The sequence below is a fragment of the Echeneis naucrates genome, chromosome 1 (genome assembly GCF_900963305.1).
Source record: "Echeneis naucrates chromosome 1, fEcheNa1.1, whole genome shotgun sequence".
In the NCBI taxonomy this organism is placed as follows: domain Eukaryota; kingdom Metazoa; phylum Chordata; class Actinopteri; order Carangiformes; family Echeneidae; genus Echeneis; species Echeneis naucrates.
The window spans coordinates 22,485,772-22,510,570 of record NC_042511.1 but is presented as its reverse complement, the minus strand read 5'-3'; the positions used below and the strand labels follow the sequence as shown (position 1 = coordinate 22,510,570).

The window sequence follows — 24,799 nt, the reverse complement described above, 5'->3', positions numbered from 1 at the left end:
CAGTAGCACTAAAAAGGCTCAATTGTAGTTTCAAAAGCATAGAGTTAATCCATATTATTCCCCAAAAGGGTCACTTGCCATTAATCTTCCCTTCTGAAAGATAGCATTTTATTACTTGGCTTTTCAACCAGAAAAATTACTTTAAAGCTGGGTTCCTAGACAGCACAGTTGTGTTGTGATGCATACATTTCATTTTTTCTTTCCCAATAGAAAACACTGACTTCAAAACTCCCTGAATATTGGCGCATGTACAGGGCCAATCGATGGTAATGCTTCTCTTTATCAGTTTAAAAGATGTAAACCTAGTTTTACATAACTCAGTGGGATATTAATTACTACATCATCCTGCTGCTACTATTAATGCTCTATGTCATTATATACTGTGGGTAAAACTGGAGGTTAAAAAGTTAGGTTTTAGAATATTTCATGTCCTGATCCATCTTCAGAATCTAGACATGAAACTAAAATAAGAGAAGAATGAAGGGAAATACAGTATACATGCATTAAATATCATACCAAACTATACAATTATATTGACTTAACATTGTTGCATTGTATAAAGTACAGTTTTAAAAAGCAAAATACTCCCCCCCCACACAACTTTTTTTTTTTTTTTTTTTATAAAATTATAGTTTTTTTAATAATTTAGATATGGGTCCCTCTGATGTATGAGGCCAATTGTACTGTGATAGATTTTTCGAAATCTTTAACACACCCTTAAACGATGCAGCCACTAATAAAACAGAGTGTTGTAGCCAGTGTCTAATGGGTAAAGTTTCGAGTCCATGAAGTCCACAAACAAAAGAACACAATGTTTAGTTTTTATCAGACTGGAAGAGAAATTACTCACTTCACACTGACCTAATCTGTAGTGTTTAAATTTCCAATTGGAGAACAGCACCCTTTGAAAAACTTAAGATTTGGAGTAGTAGACAAATTATTTCAGTGGTTAATCAACTGGCAAATGTGTGATAGTTAGCGTGATGCCATTAATCATTGGTGAATACATAATAGTGGGCTTGCAAATTATGTTCTCAATTATCCTCAAGACCCCAAACTGTGACCCACTGAAAAGGAAAACAATCAGGTTCAAGTATTTTAATCACTGTAACAGTAAATGTTTTGGCCTACAGTCAAGAGGTTGTCATTTCACCAGTTTCTGTTAAAGGTTTGAGAATTAAAAGGCTGACATAAATGTGTCGATTTCTTTAATCCTCAACATGTGACCATATGACTGAGCTTGCAGCGTGAGTAGGCTGCACTCTAGTGGACATAGACTGAAACCTCAAGGAGCACTGCAACATCTCTGAAAGGGTGGAATGTTCATCGTTGCTCTCTGCAGCATTAATATGCCTTAATAGTGTCTTTACATTGTCAGGAAGGTAGACTTGTTGTATACTTTGTATAATCCTATCACTGTCTCATTATACATGATAATTATAATAACAATGATGATGATGATGATGATACAACAATAATATAATGCAACACCATAAAAAAAAATCTCTAGGCACCAGAACAAAGAAAAAACAAGACAAAACAGGACTAGCAGAGTCACAACTTCCATCTCTCCTCACTGGGATTTTCATTTCATGTTGGATTTCCTGTTTTCACAGAGTGACATAGTGTAAACCACACCCTGAAAAGATGACACAGATCCTCATATAAAAACACCCATCTGTTGCTGTAACCAACAAAGAGCAGCCTCAGCACACAAAACTGTGAACTGATGAATAGTTTTATGATGAAATTGCCCCCAATCTCCAATAAAGGAGAAATTTTCAACTAAAAAAAAAAAATAGATATATAACGGTGAAGCAGTTAAGCTGCAAGCTAGATATCAGTCACATCTCTCATCACATTGCAGATTTGGAGTTTATTTTTAGCGGAAAATCTGTGCTGTTAAAGTCATAAAAATACAAAGCTGTTTACCACTTCAGCACATAAAGCTGACTATTATCACCACTGAGTCATCCATGCTTATTTTAACATGTTAACACTTTTGACTCACATGTTCTTGTTGTAAGGCTTTCATTATTTGCTGAAATAAGATAGGCACTATTTAGTTTTCTTCAGCTACAGACTGTTTACATTAGTAATGTTTAATATTTTGCCAGCAAACAAACATGAAGCTGATCACTAGTATAAACAGTAGTTCAAACTTTCTGGACTTCTGAAACACGAGTCAGCAGTGATGTTCCCTCTCCTAAGCCTCCTCAATTATCAACTATGTGTATACTCCTTTCTGGAGCAGTCAAAAAGCTGTTCTGAATTATTTACAGAGAACGAGTAGGTGAGAGGTGTAGGACTGATTGGGGAATGACACAGAGGATGGTTAAATCTCAGTCCTTTTCAAGAGTCTGCTTAGGAAGCAGTTCAGTTTCAAATTCAGAGTTTAAAAAGGTATCTTCACAAAATGATAGCAGTGCACTTCTTCCTCCAGGAACTCAGCAGCACACCATTACCTTTTCATTGAAATCTCGAAATCCTATTCTTCTATTCAATAATGTGTTTAACTGAAGGAGCATAATTTATTCCAAAGATGGGAACATACATGAGCTTGCATAGTTCAGTGTCTGAACATCTGTTTCAAAGTGGATTGCTTTTAAATGGAAATTTTTCATTTCAGTATCATTCCTGTAAGACAAGTTTTAAAGTCCATGGACAGATTCATCACAAAAATCAGGCTTTGTGTTTATATAACACAGCTGCAAAAGACAGTAAAGCCATGCAGTCCATCAGGCCACAATAACCACACATGGACTTCACAGCTGTTTTAGGTCCACTAAGATGCACTGAGCAGCAGGGTCTAAGGGATACACAAAAACACATCTATTTTACATTCATATTTGACTTGATATTTGGATTGCTTTGCCAGAAGTCACCATTGCAACCATTCAAGTCTTAAAGAAAAGGAGATAGCACTGGGATGTTAATACATAAGATGCATTTCGACGAAAATTCAAAACCACAGCCCTGAATTATTCAAGCTCCATATCAAATTTCCTTTATCTAGTCCCTGAGACCAAGGTAACAGTTTTAGAGAAGGACAATTTTAAGACTTTGATATTTGAGTGCCGGTCCACACTTTAAAAATGTAGCTGTGAGACAAGCAAGGCACTGCAGTGTGCTATCACTTTACCTTTAATTCACTGGCGCTTGCTAAGGATGAATAATTCAGGGTGAGCAACACACTCTAGGCTTTGAGGAAGAATACCCCTCACGGGACTGAACACTGACTGCACCATAAACACATTATGTATTCATTTCTGATAAACACACATTCACCACTCGACGGTGCACAAACAGCTTATGTTCCAGCGACTCACATGCCTTTTTGCTTCGCCTGCCTCTCAACAAACTCCAGCAAATGACAGGACAGCCACTGAGTTTCTGAATGAATTCACCACTGTTTGTTCATAACGACCTGAACAACTTCCACTGTGTCTCATGCGGAAGTGTGAAAGGTCTGCATCCTGCCTCACATATTGACAATGAAACCTTTGGGTGGGGCTTTCCGTACACCCACCAGTGCAATCATTTTCTTGTCCTCCTTGATCTCTGTCGCATTTTGTTCCCTTGGATGGCACATGGTTGGCACATCTTTAAAAGGAAGCTTAAGTAGATCACACACTTTAGGCAAGTGACACATTCAAGGATTTTGCACTGCTCTACATTTTGTATGGAAAACAAATATCAGTATCGCAAGTCAAAAGCAAATTTTCAAGGACTAAATGAAATGAAAGAAAGGGATGAAATACTAATAAGACCGAGATATAAAGGTTCAAGTAGGGTACACATAGAGCACAAACAGCCATAAATTAAAAACTATTCTGATCATCAATTAATCAATTAGTCTTGTTCTGTTACAGCTCACTGCAGCACTGGCAGACCATGATTAACGACTTAAGGAAAAAAAAAAAAAAAAAAAGAACAGGCTAAATGATAATGAAGATAAGTTGCAGGCCAGTTGTAGTAGACTGCAACATTACCATGCCGCTACATAAAAACTGTTGTTTGTAGGTCCAAAGTTAAAGTAAATAGTAAGAGTGAACCAAGTGCCTTTAATATACAATGTCATGCCATTGTCACATTGTGGATACATTCCAAATCAACTGTTTTACTACACCTTCAAAGTCATCTTGACAGAAATAAGACAGCCAGTGTGCACACCTCAAGTCAACTACTGTCCCGAAGAAACGCGGGGGAAAAAAGACCACAAAATATTTCACAACTTTCAAAAGATATTTAGAGTAGTCTCTAAGATCCCCTTGGCAATTTTGTGCCATCCTAAACTTAACACATTTCTTTTCTTCTTCTCATCTTGAATGTGCCTTTTAGAATTTCATAAAATACTTCACTTGAATTATGAACGCCTACTTTGCTAATTACTATCTGCTAACTTGTTCCATATAATAACTGATGTTTCCTAGAGGTCAATAACCTATTCACAACGGCTGGTTTAGTGTAATAGTAGAATAAATGCACTTCATGACAAACCCTTACATGTGTTGCTAGGAAACAACTTGGTTCAGCCTTGCATCCTATCGGCCTTTGACAACACGTAAGAGCCAACAACATGACAAACTTTTTTATGTCTTGTTGTCAGTGTGTTTTAACAGCATTTAGATTTGTGAAACTGTAACAGAGGCTTTAGATAAGATGCTGCACTTGGAAGTCAGCTAGACTGCTCTTCATTGTCTATTCAATGGACAACGTGCCCATACAGGAAATATCTGTTCAACAGCATTGTTTATTTTTCTTGTTGTTTGTTGTCTCAGTTTTATTTTCTGACAACACAGCTTGTCAACAAGTTGCAGAAGAGATACTATAAAGCACTTGAGAAAAAAGCATGGTTGCAAGAACGGAGAGCTGAGACTGGGATCTAATAAATGGCTGTCATACATCTGCAGCCATCTGCTGGATATTTTGATCCCACCATGCAAATACAAATCTCCCAAGATAGCCAACAAGCGCTTCATCTGCCTTCTTCGTCATCAGTAAACAATGCAGATATACTCACTCTCGCTCAAAACAACCACAAAAATCTCACTAACCTTGTGTGTCAAGCCATGCAATATGCCCTCCACAGAGCACACATGCGCGCACACACCTGAAAGTTCATACAACTCTGGTCTTTACTTACAGTTCTCTCTGTCTGCCTTTGTTCAGGCCAAAATTGGACTTCTTTGGTCAAGGTCCGACTCTAGGGGTCGATTCTTTCTGTGGACAAAGCAAAATAGAGCTGCTAATACAGTGATCTCAAAGGACACGAAAGAGGAGTTAGTGGGGAGATAAGAGTGCTGGGATTTCACAGTTTATTCTCCCACATGTAAAACCATTTCTTCAATAGGTAAAATTTATTTAAAAAAAAATAATAATAATAATAAATATATATATATATATATATATATATATATATGCAACACTGACACTTCATATTTAAACCTTTCTAATGGAATGATGAGCTGAAAGCACAGGAGTCAAACACCTCTGGATGAGTTAACTCTACAAGCACAGTCCCTGTGATCTATCTAACCCAATCCATGTGCTTAATTGTTGAAATTCCTAAACTTCAAACACAGCAAAGATCACATTAAAGTGGTTTGCTATATCCCTAGGTGTAATTTACTTAATAAATGAACATAAAATAAACAAAAGGTGTTTAATATGAGAAATTGAGCAGCTGCCTGCAAACATAATTAGGCCCTCTGGATCCCACAGTAGCACGTTAGAGCTGGCTTGTGGTGAGAACAGGATTTCTAAGTCGACATAAACAAAACTGGATATGGACATTGAGTTCTGGGAAATGAACAGATGTGCAGACAGCCTATCCAGCTGTTTGACATTTGATAGCTGTGAGACAGAAAGATGGGTGACAGATGGAAAACCATACAATTCAGCATTCAGAGGCACAGACGGGTTTATAGAGCAAATTAAAAGGAAAAACCAAAATAAAAGTGTCACACAAGGTTTTTGTAAGTCTATTGAATAGATGGACTTTGCTCTTCCTAGAGATACTCCATCATTTGGCGTTTTGATGATTGAAGTCCAGAGTGCTGTCCAAAATCTCCCAAAGTTGTTCAGTTAGAGACCTGCTGACTGTGAGGGCATAGCACAATTCACATCATTCTCATACCCAAACTTTTTAAAGACCCCTGTGGCTTGGGAAACTATCGCCCTCCAAGAGATTACTCCAACTGTATGTTAAAGCATTACTACGTAGAGTGTTACAATGACTTGCATTGAACCTTCCCTCTGAGCGGCACCCTTCCCATTTCAGTAAACTACCCCTTCAGTTTTATAACAGAGCCACAAGATCCCCTTTGTGCAAGTCATGGATTCAGGTCTGTGGCATTCTATTTGTGCATAACACACATATGCTTGCGCCACTTGTCAAGAGAATGATGAATGGCGTTTTATCTGATATACCATGTTTTGTTAATCTCTAGAACAGTGCTGATGGTTTATACACCACTGAACTCTCAAATATGCATTCAACTCAGTAATGAAGGGTTTTTTGCAGCACGGCTAACCAACAATATCCCTCCCAATGTAATGTTTAGAGTCTATTCTTAATGACACAGTCTAATCAGAATCGTTTAATGACATCTGGAACAGCCAATCACAAATATTATTTTAAAGTCAAAATACAGCTAAGGCACTGGTCTTTTCAATACAAGTGCAAAGTATTTCAAAAGTTGGCATATTAAGTGAAACAACATATTTTCAGATACTATAAATAAGCAACATATTACATTTCCCTTGCATTTTCAATTGCAGACATTTGTCTCTGTTTTAACAAATGAAAACATTTTATTTGGCACATCAAGACACATCTGACCCAGACTGTGGCTAAAGGCATCCATAATCACATATTAGAGGATTGCAACAGCCATCTTTAGTGGACAAAAATTAAGAGTCTGAGTTTGTTCAACTTTTCCAACCTCTATATGAATTTATGTGGATAAAGCAGTGCATGTGTCTTATTTACAATTAGCCTGTCTCCATTGTAATTAAGTACTAATTAAGCTATTCATTCTTTTACACAGCAAAATTTGTGTACAACAAACCAGCAAATAAAAAAACTAAAGCTGCATTACAAAAATAACGATGCAGCAAGAAAACACTGAAATACTTAAAACACGCAGAATAGCACTTTTGATAACTTCTTATGACACTCTTCAGGATAGTGTCCCTTTCTATGAAGGTTTGGCTAATCTTGTGCAATGTTGAAAGACACCATTTGAAAAGACCACTTTGGATAAAGCACAGGCCTGTAGACATTTAATAATTAACTATTTTCATCTCATTTTGCGGCACTCAGCTAGGTGTACAATAAACGGTTAGAAAGCCTTCAGTTATGCTCAGCATGGGCCACGTTATAAATAGCTTCAAAAATATAGAGTACATCATCGGCCAGATGTTATCATTATTTTGACATGGTAAGACAAACCCAAGGGGTATCACAAGAATGTCTTTAATTCTGGCTGCAGGTATGAACTTTGAGCTTGGTCTGGTTGACATGTTTTTACACAGCAGGACTGGAGTCTCTTACGGATTCATAATAAAAACAGGCCTCATCTCATCATATTGGGACCAGTCTGAAGACTTGGCTAATTGCATAGTTTCAGAATTTAGCTTAAGCTCCACATAAGAGCATCATTCGGGATCTTTGTTTGATAAATGAAAACTACAGTCTAAAAACTGGGGATGTAGAGCAGAGGGTGGCGTCAGCTTCAGCAGAGAACTATGTAGAGATTATGTTATAGTGAAAAGTAGCTCATTAAGTCTTACCACAGTATCAAATTTGACCACAAAGCTACTAATGGCATCCTTTCGATGTGTAGACAGAGTGGTCTAGTGCTACTTGAGTCAGCAAATTGTCTGGAGCAGCTGCAAACTAGCTAGCAGTACAAATAGCGTGAAAGACACTTCATAAATCACTACTGGAATGTAGCCTCATTTCCTCTCTGACCGTACCTCCTCAACAGCTTCTTCCTCCAAGTCCAGGGCCCTTCTACACAGTAACTGAGACCTGAACATCACAATCATGACACAATTTGCAGCTGTGTGTCTCAGCAGGAATGAAAAAAAAAAAAAGTGTGTTCCTTGCAGCAAACTAGCTCACATTTCAGTCATGCGGAGTCAGCATTACTGAACATAACAGAAATTAATGAGAAGACAGAATTAATGACAGCGTATATGTTTGGAGAACATTGTTGATTCAGAACTAATTAATGCCATCACAACAAATAAAAGGCAATCCATGCTCTTCCTGACATCGTTGCCATTAAGCAGCAGACATAGTTGAGATTTTCAAAACTTTGTGCCACTCCAATAGCAGTAATAATGGAGATCATTATAGATGCATTTCTATCCAATTAGAAATTAATTTGACATTTTCGATGTAATTCTGATTTATATTGTTATTTATATAGTCATGACACAATTTATCATAATTTTGCCAGGTGATATTAAAGTCAACAACATTATTGTTACATTGAAACGCTAAGGCTAAAAAGTGTTTACTATGGACTGAATGAGGTATATATCAACCCTCACCTAGATAATGATGGGCCTATAAATGTGTGTATTTGAAACTGGTGTACATAATGTGTACATACATATGCAGGTATTAAAGTGTGCCAACATGCTGAAGAAACTGAAAAATTATCCAAGTGACAAGCTCACTCACTCACTCACAATGTGTGAGGTATGATAAATTTCACAGCACATTTATTCGTAGTGAAATTATAATTGCTTCAAAAAGGTAGTCTGTGTAAAGCAGAGTAATGTAGCTCTTTCTAAACATTCAACTGCAAATTGGTTTATAATAGATGATAAGGAGCTTAATGGCACATAATATTCATTCAATATCACATTAAACAAGAAAACGAATCTTACAATACCACTTTTTTTTTTTTTTTTTTTTTTTTATTGCTGTAAATGTTTATCTCCAAGACATCTGTGATTTTCTCCAAGAACAGAGTCAGAGGTGTTTTATCCCAGAGGAAATCATGATCTACCTGAGCACCAACATGCTGCTACCATGGCAACACTGTTAAGCCAACAGATACGACGACTTAAGTATGAGAAAAATACTCAAAGAACTCCAACACAGGCCACAGCCATTCAATACTTAGTAATCACTTAAAAGGGGTAAGTATAAAAAAAAATATTTAGCTGAACTCGAATCAACTGATTTCTTCCAGGATTGAATGCTCTTTGTGCTACTAAAGTCAGTTTTAAATAAAGGTCTTCCAGTGAAATATCCCTGTAACTTACAGCTAAATACCAGCTATGGTTTTAGAAAATCATGAAGTAGCAAAATTTGGTCATTCGTGCAGTGAATGACCAATTTCTGATCAATCGATTGTTACAAGATTAAAGGCAAATCGTTAACCCAAATGTAAACAGAGAGAATGTTCACAATATGATTAGAGGATTTAAGCATGATGATAGATATATATTTTAATATACAAAATAGCTTGATAAACCCTAATGACTCAGACTGTTTGAAACCATGTTGAAACAAAAAATATCTGTTTCATCCAATGATAAAAACAAATTTGCTTACACACACCATCATTTTCACAGAAATAATCTCTTCTTATGCAATCAGCCGCAATACTCCAGCTAGCATAATACAAACAAGATAATTATTGCATTCATCTTTTCAGTTTCTACAAGTGTATTCGAATGTTGCAGTTCAAGTGAGACCCTGAGGCTCTACACAACAATGGGAACTGAACACAAAGGAATCCTGAGGCACAAAAAACGAAACATCAGTAAAGACCATTTGATAAAAGACATAGAAAGGGCCAAACCTGTAGCAGTTGAGGGACTGTGTATGGGCTCTGAAAAAGCTTGCTTGTGCTTTGGGGTGCACTGTGTTATCTGCAGCGCTGCAGAGCCTCTTCTTTGAAGTCCTGCTGAGCCACTGTCTGAGCCAGGGGCAGTGAAAGGTGGAAGGTGGGAGGCTAGCGGAAATGTAAAGAAAGCATTTAAGGATTGTAAGCAACTGTGGTGTATAAAAGAAACAAACAAAACATGCCTGTAAATGTTCACTTTGTGTCCAAAAAAAAAAAAAAAAAACCAGAAAGCAACAAATACACCTCCATTCCAGTCCATCTATAATGATTTGTTCAGAGCATAACTAAAACTTTGGGACCACACAACCCACACGTACATCATCGTTGTTTTTTGTTTTTTCTGTTCTTACATCTTGTTTACAGAGGATAATTTTCCTTTCACAGAGTAATAAAGATAGCATATGGCGGCCATGTGTGTCAGACAACAATGAGGGAACAGTTGTTAGGGACACATTCAGATGACAAAAGTGAGGAAAGTAAACTGACAGGCTTGTTTTCCCTGGCCCCTCTGTTCACTGCACCTCTCCCTGGATTATCCTCTCTAATAGACTTAAAGGCACTTTAACTGAGCTGCCAGCTGCTTGTGTCCCTGACAGAAAGCCACCCAGGCCAAGTCTAAGGGAGGATATCCAACCATGACAAAGCAACACATTCCTGTGGCGCAGAAGAGGGCATTGTGTATGAAATAAAGATGTCCCATAAGGAAGAAGGTAGGTATTCATATCAAAAGCATATTCCCACATCACTACATTATGAATGAGAAACCAAATCTTCAATGGATTTCAAGTCAATGAACACTACATGTCAGACAAACGATGAATCAATTAGTTTATCAACAGAAAATGAAACTTTTTTTTTTTAATACAGTCAATGAACCCTTTTGGAACAACATTATTGTTCATTGTAAGATGTTTTTATTGTGGTTTGTGTCCTCCTGGTAAGTCTGTTATTGACTGTCTTAGCTGACTTTGGTCTCAATTGACTTCTGAGGGAGATACTTGGCTCTCTGGTAAACAGAGTTTTTGGCAGCTTTTAGGGTTAGGGACTTTTTCATCTGCTGTTAGATGCTGAACTGGTAGTGTAAAGTGGATTTTTAGAACTTTTTCCCTGGGAACAGCTGCCTGCTAGGTCCGAAAATGACACAGAAAGCAACAACACATTTAAGTTGCTTATTTAGGATGATCTTTTGGCTACTGAAACTAAACATATTGTATTCTTACATAAGGGTGCACATTTACTTGTGAAACTACTATGCAACCGTGCAGTAAGTGACAATGAGGACTGTGCCAGCTGTAGATGACTGCATGGTGAGGAAAAGACAAGAACAGGATGTTACAGTGACCTTGTTTTTCTTTTCGTGGAATGTGAAAGGAATAATTAGGTCAGTGGTTCAATTTGACTACAATACTTACAGGCTTTCTTTCAAGGCATCTCATCACTGACTAACTCTAAAGGAAAATCTCTCTTCACTTTTTCCTGTGCATCTGGTGTGAATGCCACCTCACTCATTAGCAGTATTAAGGCTCAGTTTAGTTTAAAAGTTTGGATTTCTCAAACAACCCAGCCATGCCATGCACCTTAACCTCAAAAATTACCTGGACTTTTCACAAGTGAAAAGTAGGACTCCAAACTTTTCAGCTGTGTCCAAGCACTGTGGTCGAGAACAATCAGCATCCTATGAGGGCACATACAGACTTGTCTTAGGCATGAGAAGTGAATACAGCAAGAGGCTTCTTTACGGTGACTCCTAAAAAGGTTGTCACAAATATTGCTATCAAAAGAGCGAAACTGAAGGACTTCATCTGTGGAAAATATGTTTGTGCTCTTCCACCTAATGCCAAGTTTTAATTACCAGCTGCCTCAGTTTTCAGTCGAATCTGATTGGTTGCAGTTTACCTGCGAATGAAGGTGATAGATGGTTCATCTAATCAGCATTTTTTCCGAGTACCTGCCCTTTTTCAAATAGTTTCTAACAAACTCTGCTTTGTCGCAGTGTGTAACAAACTACCTGGCACACCAGATTACCAGACTACAGGTCAAGTTCAGACAAACACTGAGAGTTTAGGGTTAGGGTTAGCATTTCCCCAATTTTCTGTTAAGGAGAAGATAAATGAGAGCAGCCAGCAATCACAAATTGTATAAACTAAATTTGAGATCTGTAGTAAAGCAATCACACAAGCTTTATAACAACCATCAGATGAGAAACCTACAAAGAGCACAGTTGGGAAAAAGCATAAATCCAGGTTTTGTGAACAGTCTTAAGGTTTGCTCAAAAGCTTTCTAACAACATCCTCTTGGGCCATGAGACGGTGGGGGGGACCCCTGACCAAGCCTGTAAGAGAAGCCTCCATTCACAAGGACAGCCGTTTCCATGCCAACAGGTCCTCCACTGGGAGAGACCTTCTTTTTCATCCTGCACCTCTGCTGCAGTCTCGCAGAAGGACTGGTTGGCATTTGGAGGGAATCAGTTGTGGGTGGCAGTGAAGCGTTGCAGTTGAGTTAAGCCAAGATGGAAATGGATGAAACTTAAAGCCCAGTAGCTGACACCAGGACAGAAAAATCACAGGGAGAAGGGCCTGTTTGCTGGTGAGCTACTTTCTAACCCATTTCCTGTCAAAGAAAAATCTATGATGTTTTTACCAGGATCGTTGCATCAGTCTCTGCATGGGGCTTCTCTGCAGGCATATGGGAGCGTGCTATCTGGTTTGGAACCAGACTCAATCCAGAGAAAGCAGAACATGTAGCTACCGTCCAACAGGTGAAGTTGAGACAGAAATGCACTTCCTTCTAATGTAAATCATTCAACAAAAAAAAGGAACATTTATTTTGATTAGACAAGGTCTGCTCTTTGTAAAGACAAAGTCCCTTTACATGGGTCTGTAAACACAGAGCGAAAGGATACTGGAACTATTAATGCTGTTTTTGTTCTACATCACAGCATCGAGAAACAAAGAGTATCCTCCTAGGGCTGGTTTAAAAAGGACTCATCTCCATTCTCGTCCTTATTCTGCAGTATCATCATTTTGAACAACAATATTATGACATTTTTGGTCCCAAACTGCCACTTCCTCTTGTCCCTGCACTGTCACCCAGCAGTCATTCTGTAGTCCACATCAAAGTCATATCCCTGAGAGATTCCTCTCTGTGTTCATTAACCAACTCAGAGCTACATGGCACAGCACTGAATTATTAACATGCTCCTTGTGCCTCAGATACAGTGCAGAGGGCCATTCTCAACTGTAAAACACACCCACACTATGCTATCGCTGCTTGTAAATCTGCAGCAAAACAGTGTGTATTGAAATTTATTCTAAACAAATGTAATTAAAGGAAGCTAGAACTTGAATACTCCACAAAATGTAACAGCTAGAGAAATTAGACAATGCAACAAAAAGAAATTTTGAAAAATTAAATAGAAAAATAAAATCAGGTATGTTTTAGTAAGAGAACAATGGAGTAATTCTGGCCATGAGAATTGAATAATTAGGTTTGAGGTAAAGCACTGCTTCAATTAACATTTTCACAAGTTCAATGCAATAAAACATCATTTGTTCAATCTCTCTCTCAGCTGTTTTTATTACAGAGTTCCCTCCAGTATTTAACCACAAAACCATGATGTCTCTCCTGATACTTCCATTGTGATAGTACTCAATGCCAATGTTTTTATTCCTCTACATGCAGAGATAAGACCAGAGGCTAACCATGTTTACTGTATTTTTCCAATTTTAAAGTATCCTCACTTCCCAGGGTGAAATTACATCAAAGCTGATATTGATCATAAAAATTTGTGTTAGTGTTCCTTAAATTCATGCGGCTATGTGGCCAAGCAACAGCTACACAAGAGGCGGTCAGACAGGCTGGTACCAGACTTCAAATCTGATACCAGGATGTGAGGAGAAAAAAATATATTTCATAAGTTGAGTTACTGCCTCAGTTGTATACCTCCACCAACAAATCAAGCAGCAGAAAATATGGTCACTATTCCTCCTTTTGTTCAGGTGTTAGAATATTTAAAAATCCCAGTGGTGTGTTTAAGGGACATTATGATGCCAAAATGAACGCAACCTTTGACCCCCAGATTTTTGTTTTTTCATCTTGAAGCCACATGACAGGAAGTCTTTTTGTGCTTTATCTTTTCTCACTGTAACATCCCCAAGAGCAGGGTGCTGATTTTGAACTGAAGAAAATCATCAGTAGACAAGGTTATCAGTACGTTATCACCTGCTTAGCTACTTTATCTGCGTGGGCTGTTTTCCTGTTCATGCTGCAGGTAGCTGGCAAAGATGAGTGAAAATATAAACAAGGGCTTTGAAAGATCTTAAGTGTTCTGGGTGTGAATATAAAAGTGTTGTAATATCCAAAAGTTCCCTCCTTGGTGTTGCATTCTTGCCCCACAGTAACAGTTAATGACTTTAAGAAAATAAAAAAATAAAAAATAAGAGATGGAAGATCCATCTCTTGTCAAGGTGATGTGGGCCTCCCTGCAGAAAAGCCCTTTAATTTCCTCTTTCCTTGATCTTACTTTCTCTCAAGTGTCTGCCCACACACAGCTCTGGCTGCAGGCTGGACTTTGGTAGAAGCTGCTCATGTAATGTTTGTTTCTCCTCCTAGTTATATTCACCTTCTCCATTACCCTGTCGACTGTTCTAATACAAGCTTCTATGACACTCTTCTTCTTGCCTTTACTCACCCCTGCTTTCTTTTCACAGGATTTTGCATCATGAATCTGCGACATCCTCTCACCCATCTGTCCTTAAAAACAACAATGGTCTAAATTTGTTGATTTGGACGAAAAAGAATTGACGCAGCTGAGAATAGGTGCCATGTGTTTAATATTACTGACTCAGATATCATTTCCCACTTTTTCAGTTTCTCATCTAAATTCAGACCGTGTAGACCCTGGCTCGTACTCCTTCTGAAAGCTCTCTACCTGGATGAAATCATCAAACTGATATTGACCATTACACCTAATGGTCTAATTATGCACTCAATCCCTTTTTCTTTTCTGCTCCTGGACTCTTTAAATTGCCATCAATCGCCCAGTCGCCCAGTATTGTAATGAATCACATCGCTCATTATCTTCTTGCTCTTTGTCTTAATATCTCTGCTTAAACAGTGTTGTGGTTCCGAAAAGACCTGGGCAACTGTCCATTCTGGTCAAGATGCACTCACTGGATTACTGAAGCAATCCACTTCAACACAGACTCATTTTTTCCTCTTCTGATGCTTTTCAGTGTCTCAAACATCACCCATCTTTCCTAACCTGGGGACATTCACCTCACTGAGATGAAGAAATACGTTGTGTTAAACCATTGTTTGTGACAGGCATATACCAAAAAAAAAAAAAAAAGAAAACTTACTATAACCAGATGCTGTATGTATGTATTCTGTCAAGGCACCAGTTTAAGTTCTTAGTTTGCCAAGACACAGATATTTCATTATTAGTGGGTATTCTGTTGCTTATTCTAAATGTACTGTCACAGTTTACCTACTAAACTGGATGGGACTGAAGTCATTAAAGTTAATTTACATAAAAGCCACACTCCAGAGCAATGTTACTGCAGTTATTACTCTGAGGCATCAATATAACAATGCAGAAGGTAAAATCCATCCCCTGGATCTCTAGAAACTATTCAATTGTGAGCCACCTTAACAGGAAGTGAATGTGTAGGTCTTGTACAAAACTTGCAAGTTCTTCATGTCTCCAAGGTATAAAATTGAAAAGTGCCATCCTGGTAGGTTACTGCTTAAAACGCACTTCATATTATCCCAGGTTCACTATCTCAGCTGCAGACTAATATAGTTATCCCAAGTTTCTCCAAGTCTCAAGCATTTCAAACAGCCAAATAATACAACGTAAGCATTCAAGACAGTGCAGTTTAGCGCTGAACGATGAATTGAATTTTAATTGAGATCATTATTTCCAACATTATGATTAGCAATTTGCACCCAAAACAAAGACAGATTGATCCATCGAGCTGCGAAAGCACAGCATTAAAGCTGTCAGCCCTAATTTCCGCAGCTTCTTTATTATTTGTCCCTGCAAAGACAAGTATAATGGTGATTTGTCCACACTCCCGCATGATGCACAATCCTCCACTGATGGATCTGTGAGCTGTTGTTTTATTCAGGGTTTGAATTTAACAGTGAATTCAGGGGGAGCCCTCACTTGTTGGCTTTGTTTGTTGAGTGAATCCAAATTGTCCAAGGCTTGGTTCTGTCACCCACACAATGAGCTCAGTTGACTACGTAAATGCAGGAATTTGAGTGCAACGCTGCAGTGTACAGCTTTTCACAGTTTTCCATGCACTTTGAATTGGCCCATGTAGTGTGTAATAGGATGCTCAGTCCTCCACAAGTGGGTTTGTAAGATGTCATTTTATACGACTGTATGTCTGTCAAATCTGATGTCCGTGCTGCCATCGGTAAAGCAAAGCAGGTTACTCGAGAAAATCCTTGTCACGTCTGAGACATGCTGCGATCTCACCAGCTTCATTACTCAGTGATCTGAAATAACTGGGAGCCAAATCTGAGGAAATACAGCAAACTCCCACAAGCACTTAAATTACTATTATTTTTGATTTTATTTAATTATTAAATTGTACTAAATCCTGCACACATCTCATGTCATATCAAGAATGACCCAAATACAACAAACCTCCACCAGAACTTAAAAAACTGCCATTCAAATTATTAAACCATGATGTACCTAAGAGCATCTCTTGTCCAAAGAGAAGAAGAGCTGTAGAAAAGGCTGTGGCCTACTGGCCACAGGCACAAAAGCAGTTAAGCCAACTTCATCACCAAATGTATGGCACCAAATCAGCAAACAGAGGCCTTCCATTCCCATCACAGCACACATTTATAGCCAGGTCATGATAACAAGACAAGATTTGGAAGCATGACAGGAGTGACAAAATCATATTCAACTCGCAGACTTTTCACCTCATGATTCAAATCATCAACATTTGTTCAACTCAGTTGCAAGCATCCTCATGTTTTGTTTTGCCACTACAACCTACCATCAATAAAAGCTAATATAAAAACCCCCTCCCCAAAGCCTACAGTAGAGCTGGCACTGACGGGGACCACAGTACAAAAAGATATGAAAAAAAGACATCCAAAGAACCTTTTACATGATTGCAGTTGCCCCATCTTCCCAATAAGGCAAGATGACATGATATGTTTCATAATTGGGTTAACATTTAGAGGAATAATGCAATTGCCTGCAGAAACCTCTTTCTCTTTAGCAAACGTGACAAAATTCAGTGAGTGTTCATTAGCAGTTAATCTCACTTAAGCATGTGGTAGTAGTTTTTATTGTAAATTCAGTCAAAAGATACCCAGAACAGCGTCATCACCAAGAACACCTGAACACTGTTCACTATTTAAAACCTTAATAACCAATCTAACTGTGATCCCCTTCATGTGTCGTCAATGTGAGCTTCAAAGCCAGGAAATCTCACTGTCCATATGAGAATGGTTTTAGGAAGACCCTGAGGTCAGAAATACAGCAACAGTCAAGACTGTGGGAATGTGAAGCTTTCTGCAAACAAAGTCAAGGATACCCCTCATCACTCAGTCTCCAAGGCCTTGAGGCAATAATCAGAGCCAGAAAAGGATATTTCATCACAGTGATCCATGTGAACTGAAACTGTGACATTCTTGTCATGATATCTTAGTACTTGCATTTGCTTGTCTTCATATTTATAATTCCTCAAATATTAAGATGAAACCTGCACAGAAAAACCAAAACAAACTAGTTTAAAAGAATTATCAAAGAGCCAAATAGTAAAAGCGGCTAACACCTAATGAACACCTTGTCTTACAAAATACCCAGATCTGCTTATTATTTTTCTGGTTCTTCTGCTCTGCAACCTGGCATTTCATTGACTGCTACATCATGGGTTGTTGTAGATGCCATACGATCTGTAATATTCAGCCCTTTGTCGTGGAAAATTTGTTGTTCCTGGTGTGATTAATGTTCATAACAGTTTCGTATTAACAAAAACTTTCTGTCTGTCCAATGGACCAAAGCTCAAAGGTAGTCAATTTACTGTCATCTAAGGGGAGAACAGCATTAAGTCATCAATTGCTTAAGTGTAAATGCCATGTAGCACAGAACAATAAACATTAATGTGACATCAACTCTATGTCGATGAAACTAAAGAAGCTGAACTCCAGGTGGATCTAAATCAAATAAAACTGACTGTGATTCAGTTACAATATATAAAAAAAAACGTGTAATTCAAATTCATGTAGAGTCACTCAATACCTTGGAGTGACAGCCATGATGAATTGGAACTTTGTTGATTATAATGAATAGTACTTGTCTATATGTAATCCAGTGTGGTGGGTTCTCGGCTCTGATAGAATAAAGTGAAAATCAGGGAGATCTCCAGCATCATTATGCTGCAAATGCTGCAGGCTGTGCAGGGACAATTTCTTCCATTACTCAGATGCCACACAAAGCAACAGCAAGGTCCTAAAGCTTTAAACCAACAATCTACTCATCCCAATGCAAACCAATACAAAGGCACTGAAATAAACCCTATTTTTAAGCTTCTTGAAGTCAGTCAGCTTTTGTCTACACTGAGGTGTTGATTTAATGCTATGGTTTTGTAACAGAAACCTATTTTTAAAGTCACATATGAAAAAAAAAATCTGTTCAAGTAAATGCATTTGTAATTTGATGAGGTGAAAGGTATCTTTCTATTGACAGTGTGAAAACAGATGGATTCTGCGGTTAAGCTTACACTGATCTTCCGCTATAGGTGCACTTCTATATTCCATTTAGTTACTAATATTTGCAATTTCTTGCCCTGAGGGTGTTTTTGCAATATGTAAATCTTATCCTTTAAGACAATAACCAAAACACAAAAGACCACTGAGAGAAAATGTATGATCTGTTAATTAACCTTTACTTTACTTTCACACTGAATATGAAGACAATCACATTTAGGTGTTGCAATCACAGAAAATTCATAAAGACAATCAAGTTTTCAAGTTTTCAAAAGAAACACTGGCTAACATCACCTTGTGTTGTCATGCCAAAAGAAAATTCCAGGTTTGGTCTAAGATACCATTTTCAGTTTTCAAAATGGATATTTTTTTTGACATTGCCATTTATAAGACAGACTCTGGCCTGAAAGGTCAAATGAATCCCATTAACAAGTTCCTTCCTCCATGAAGGGAAATAAGTGCCACTGGTCTTTAACCTTGGGTTGGCTCTACACCTCAGTCAGTCATTCTATGTCATCCAACCTGCCTCCATAATCTTCTGGGTTTAACATGTGTCAGACACCACTTTTGGGAACTGTGTCAACTGACCGACTGCTTTTTTCCAATATTACGCACTGTAACTGATTTCTGGTTCAGAAGGCACTGCACAAGATAAAGACATCACATAGTCAAAGAGAATTTGGGACATGGAGAAGTGAAACTAAAACTCTGTTACGTCCAGCTACATATTGAAATATATAATGCAGAGGTACATTGCCCGTCTGGCTCATTTGGTCTGGGTTCATCCACTGCACTGATGTGAACTATTCATTCCAGAAAGAACAGCTTCACTGGATGTCACAAACATGCAATCATCTATAGTGGGAACGAAATAACTACGTTTCACTGATCTACAGTAGCAACTAACAATTATTATTATTATAGACAATATCTTTCTATTGATGAAACATCACAGAAGTTCACTGAGCTGATAGTGCCGGCTTCACACATCATGTTTTATTTAAACAAGTCTAGACCATGGTACCAGACATTGTGCACATTTTTATGCAAATAAAAAAGCATATATTCTCTCTTAAGTGGAATCTCAAAATATTTGGGATTTTCTTCTATTTCCATTTGAAGAAATTCTTTGGTAAACCAACCATTTGAAGTCTAACTTATATATATATATATATATATATATATATATATTCCAATAATATTAAACGCAGTACTAAGTGTACAATGAGTATAAATGATTGCCAACTACAAATACATTTAATTGTTGCTACCAAACTGAACAATAAAACATTTACTTAGAAAAGTATTTTAGGCTCCATCTACAGTAAACCTAAAACTTCCCCGAGAGAGCAATAATACAACTGTAACTAGCAATAAGTTTTTTTAAAACCAAAATGTCGTGTTTTTTTTTTCTTCAACAACCCGTAAACAGTGCGGACTGCCATGATCCTGTTAGTCGGATTTATCCATGCAGAGCCACTGAACTAAGACATAAATTAACTTCACAGGGAGTCAACTTGTATGTGAAACGAGATAGCTTGAACATCAGAGGAAACAGATGATTCAAATACTAAATCCCCACCGACATGTTCCCTTAAGACATAATATTAAGGTCAAACTGCATCCATGCTTCTTCTGTTGTTTAAACAACGTGTTGCATGGGCATTAAACTCATCTTACTTTGCAGCTATTAGCTCAGTTTGTGCAGTGTGTTTATAAGGATTTGTGTGAACAACCTCAAGCCATCCGGTCCATTTGAACTCTGACAGCTTTAATTTGTGTAGCTTTCGTTCCCACCCGGCGTGTTCAGCTGCTGTGAGTTAAACGAACCGACTTCAACTTCTTTCGACTTGACAAGCTCCACATCACCGCTAGCAATGCTAACACGGCTAACTAGCGAGCTACGTGTTAGCTGGCTAACGCTAGGGCCCTTTCCCTCCGGTACATCACAGCACTGCATTTATTTCACACTTATGATCTTACACTTTGTGTATTCACACAATGTTTACCTCCGAAATGGGGGCGGGGGGTGTTGGCGGGCCTCCCTCCGACGTCTGCTTCTGTTTGTGTATCCCAAATGGAGGTATGCTAAATGAGCTTGGTTAGGCTAACGCTGGAGGCTCCGGTGAAATAAATGGCTCTCCTGCTTCCTCTCTCGGTTTCCCTCCTGTAGCAGCGACTGTTTTCAGGCAGCCACAAGCAGCTACCGCGTTAGCAGTGGCGGCCAACTAGCCTGTGCAAGCCGAGCTCGGGCAATGCTAACGGGCTAGTAGCTTGAACAGTGCTAACACTAGCCGCTCTAACAAACTGCCGTCCGTGTCCGTCCACCTTTGGACTCTGTTCCCCCACCAGGCGCCGTGTGATGGCCTCCGACCATTACAAAAAGAAGAAACACACCCACGGAGACCAATTTTTGCGGTTCACAGGCTCTTCGACACCCTCCAGGTTCGCTCGTCTCCGGAGTCTCCACCGACTAGTGTCGCAGTCCGATGATGGCACGTTTTTTGTTTGCTCGTGGGCGCTCGAATGTGATGCAATAGCATGCTCCCAGGTACGCTCGGTTAATAAAGCAATATAATAATAATAATAAAAACACTTAACCAATCTTTCACAGTAAAATCTCAAGTGTCTGATAAAAGAGTGAGTTGTCAAATAATTAAATTAAAATGGGAAAGAAAGCCTTGCCTTATCAAGTATACTTGATGTTTAATTGACTTTACTTACTGATTCTTAAATAATTCACCTCTTTCTTATATGTAGATCCAGTTAGTTTGAACTTCACCCAAGTGTTCCCATTGAAAGTTATTTTCTTACAGCAAGAACTTTTGAGAACTTAATGTGAATTGCTTATTCATGAAATCATTCAATCTGCCAGTCTTGTGGCAGCAGTGTCACTCAGATAGCCGCACTTCCAACTGTGGTGAGGAGCAAAGCATCTCAAAATGCACAAAAACACTTTCCACCTTGCGGCAGATGGGTTAGAGCGTTAGAAGTGCATATTTGTTACACTCCTCTGAGCCAAGAACAGAGATCTGGGGCCATGGTGGACACAACTTAATAGCACACCACTACCAAGGCTGCTAATGCACACAGATGGTTGAGTCTGAAATTGGCATCAACCTGTCTTGTTGACTCCAGCTGGTGGTGGTGATGGTGGTGGTGTCATGGTGTGGCAAATGTTTTCTTGGGGTACATTATTTGCCTCTTAATACTATAATTATTCAATATGCAGTAACTTGTTAGATTATCCAATATTTAAGAAAAAATTGTGATGATCATCCATAAAATAATATATTTATCAGATCCCTGCATGGGGGTATCCTCTAAAGTAGTTCCCTGTTATCAGTGTTATTATTGTCATGTCACTTTATTGAATGTTTTGCTCAACATTTAAATTTTTTCACATTTTTTATAATAACAAATGGAACAGTAGAGATCGAATTCTAATCCAACCAGTCTGAATTTGCGCAGTGTTCCAAATTATGCCAGATGAAAAGATGAAACCTAAACCTAATTCTTTCCAGCATATTGAGCCTTGTTATTTATGGACCAAAAGAAGATAGTTGGATTAGTGTCTTCCTGCTCCTGCTCCTGCTCCTGCTCCCGCTGCTGCTGCTGAAATCAGCCTGACAGTGCCAGCTATGGTTAGTTTTGGCTCATGGTCATTTTCATGCCCTGTATCTGGATCCTCCAGGGAAAGTCTGAAACCCTGAGATATCACTAAGCACCAAACATGTGATCTGGAGAAGTGTGAAATTTCAGCTGGCATCCAGTCAATGAAAACTGAAAAGCAGACCCTGGAAATGAAGGATAGCTGTAAATATCTTCAATTTGTTATTAAATGCATTCATATAAACGTCTGACAATAAATGTCTGTGCTTTTATGGAAATTGCTCCTGAAAGGGATTCCTCACAAACATACTAGAATGTTGTGTATTTTGATTTCTTAATATTCAGGTTTGAAACTACTATGCAATGCAATGATATATGGAAAAAAGTTGAAATGTTGTTAAATGTTTTTGTTTATGCCTTAGTTTTGTTTAAATTGATAGGTGCCTATTTATTATAAACGAGAAGTGCACTGACAGTTCCCGTCAAATCCACACTCCCATAAATCACTGAGCATGGACACTGAGAGCAGTCTTATATGTTGTCTTTTTTCTGACTCTGGTGCAAAGTAGCATGACCAGAAGCTGTAACACTTTTCAGGTCAAACAGAGAATTTCCTTTAGCCTTGTTTATTCAGGTTGATAGCTTTTTTGATAAAATTGCCTGACATGAATTCAGTCAACCCATGCTTTTAAGGCATTAGGGAACTTATATTTCTTAGTTGAACCAGCTTGAAATGGTTTAGAGTTTAAAATACCACTGCATGTAACATTACATTATAAAATGCAAATTACACTTCTAAATTCCTATTAAAAAAAAAAACAAAACTGAGAATGTGTCCTGTGTGTTCTCAGTGGTAGCTATGTTGTCCAACTGGTGCAAGAGGTGATCTTTCATAAGAGGCAGGGGAAAGTTTCACACGGTACAGATTGGCTCATCACAGCTCTAAAAGACTAAACTCAAAACTATTGTGAAGTCTCTCTTGATGGCACAAACACACACACTGACAGGCACAGGTTCCCTGGTGTATTATGTTTTCCAGTCAACGATTGCCCAAGAATGACTGACTGAATGCACTGATTGCGACAGACAGAAAACGCTCAGTAACGTCACAGCTCTAGAAGGCAAAAAACTCTGCTGCTGTTACAGCTGTGAAATGGAGCTGGTGGAGTGTGATAGTGAGGGACACTGCCTGTTGGGCAGACATTGATTCATCAGCATAGCTTGGTAAATTCAGAAGGATGGGTCACTGGTAATATAATGTTATGATTGTGCGTGTTGGGAAATAGCATGATTCCTGTTTACGATGGCAGACATGACTGTAAACAACAAGAACTGTTGGACGCTATAGGTTCTTTCACTACATTGACCCATTATAGGTAGAGTTGTGTTTGGTGAGGAGTACAGCACGGTGTGGGAGGATACTGCCTCTGCACATGGTCAGTAACAATTCAGTGAACGAATTCAAGCCAAAGCTCAAGGTCTATCTGCATCTGTGAGCTTAAAGTGTATTGATACAGGCATTATGAACATTTGCATCGATAGACCTACAGTATACCATAAGGTTAAAAAGTGCTTCAAAAAGGTTTCTTATTTACTGACAAATATGTAGATTATGTTGTTGATTAATAAATTAATTTGCCATCGTGAAAAATGCCAATCCCTCTTCAAGTCCAAGTTGATAAGGTTTACTTGTTTACTTGAGCAACAGTCCAAAATTCTAAATTATTCACTTTGCAATCAAGAACAACTGATTAATAAATTCAACTTACTGATGAGTTATAAAAATATGTAAGACAGGCACTCTTATTTCAAGCTTACCTTTGAGGGTATAAAAATTAGACTGGAAAGTTCTTTTGCTTTGATTCTCCAGGCATGAACGTCCACCAAACAAAAAGCAGAACTGTTTTTGCAAGAGGCTTGATAATCCATAATTCAGTATTTTCCTTTAGAAGCTAATTATGAAAATGTCAGCGATTACTCAGCAGTTACTGACCAGACTGATGCAAGTAATGATGAGGACCCTGTGACAGACAGATCAACTGTCTGGAAATTTAATGAGAAAGAGAATGAAAAGCAAGAGTGGCATGAGAGACATTTATCTCCTATGTATTCATTGGCCTGCACGGATGGTCTATTCTTTCTCCTCCAGACTTTCCTTTGATACGGATTCTATCCGCTTTTCAGAAGTGAGTATGAAACATTAGACAGATGAACATATTCACCTGTGGATTGACAGCAGGAGTCACACGAGCTGAAAAACAGAGCATACAGTGACATAATGACAAACACATAACACTTCAACCTGCTCTTTGGTATTTATGACGCTGTTATTCTGAACTGGTTTAACTGTCACTTTAAAGCATTTAAGTGAAATCAGAATCAGTGAAATATGCTGGTGAGTTATTTTTTGATCTTCTGTGGCTGAGTCTGCACATTTTACATTTTCGACAAAGCATCTGTCAAATGAATAAAAGTAATGGTAAATAAAGTGATATACATTAAGCTCAAAATATTTCACTCTAATAGTATGGTAGTTTCACTCCAATAATATGAATTAAATTTCATAAAAT

The 24,799-nt window shown here is 38.2% G+C and overlaps 1 protein-coding gene across 4 annotated transcripts in view; it reads right to left on the bottom strand.

Annotated features, from left to right (window-relative positions):
• Window positions 1-21,079, bottom strand: part of fbxw7 (F-box and WD repeat domain containing 7) — a 93,691-nt gene extending 72,612 nt beyond the window's left edge. Inside the window, exons 1-3 of one of the 4 annotated variants that reach the window (XM_029500521.1) lie at window positions 20,627-21,079; window positions 9,831-9,983; window positions 5,147-5,223 (exon numbers count right to left, since the gene is read on the bottom strand). The gene's annotated coding sequence lies outside the window, so the exon portion shown is untranslated. The remainder of the gene's footprint in view (window positions 1-5,146; window positions 5,224-9,830; window positions 9,984-20,626) is intronic. The other 3 variants (XM_029500539.1, XM_029500531.1, XM_029500548.1) reach the window with 3 other exon arrangements.
• Window positions 21,080-24,799: the final 3,720 nt, after the last annotated feature.